Source organism: Lipotes vexillifer, unplaced genomic scaffold (genome assembly GCF_000442215.2).
Source record: "Lipotes vexillifer unplaced genomic scaffold, Lipotes_vexillifer_v1.1 scaffold1233, whole genome shotgun sequence".
NCBI lineage: Eukaryota > Metazoa > Chordata > Mammalia > Artiodactyla > Lipotidae > Lipotes > Lipotes vexillifer.
In genome coordinates, this window is record NW_006782167.1 from 353,200 (window position 1) to 354,106 (window position 907).

Consider the following 907-nt stretch of genomic DNA (forward strand, 5'->3'; position numbering starts at 1 on the left):
GGACCGGGGCACGAACCCGTGTCCCCTGCATCGGCAGGCGGGCTCTCAACCACTGCGCCACCAGGGAAGCCCCCTTTACTGGTTTTTTAAAACAGCAAATGAAGAGGCAAGGATTCCTCAGGTTAGAGTGACAAACTCACCCCAATTCACCCAGGACTTCCTCAGTGTTAGCACTGCCAGTCCATCATCCTGGTAAACCCACCGGTCCTAAGAAAAAAGAATCTGAGGAAGTGATGAAAGGTATTTGATAAAGAAACGGAATCTTGAGAAGGTTTTGCAAAACCCGGAGGTTCTAGACATTGCATAATGCAATGAAAGCATATGAATGGGGGGGCTTAAGCAATCATGGGGAGGGTCACAGTCAGAGAGTTAATATTTAAGCAAGAACTAAAGGATGACTTGAAGTTATAAAAGCAAAGGCCAGGAGTGGGCAGTGGGAGGCCACCTTACAACATGCCTTCGAAAATTCACCATTTGATATGTGCTCAACAGAAATGGGTAAAAAATAGAGCCCCGTGATATGTTCCTGGAGACTTTTGACATTGCTCCTTGACCAGCAGTGCATGTGGTTGAGTTTATCAGCCCCTGAAATATAATCAAATCTATGCTACATCTTTTCCTGAGATAACAGATATTTGACCTTTTAGTTCCTTGATTTTCCAGACCAGGGATTCTACTCAAAGGAAAAGAGGTTTGTTTTGCCTAATTCTAAAGGGATCTTATTCTGAGTCTCAGTTATTTTCAATTTCTTTAACCGCAGCTTACAAATAATTGTAATGTAAGGAATGAATTACATGTAAATAATCCATTATGGGATTTTGCTGGGGAGCAGATGTCTGTTTTAAAGATTTCAGTTTCTCCCATTGCCAAAAAAAAAACCAGGTCAGTGTTTACACATTCTCGGCAT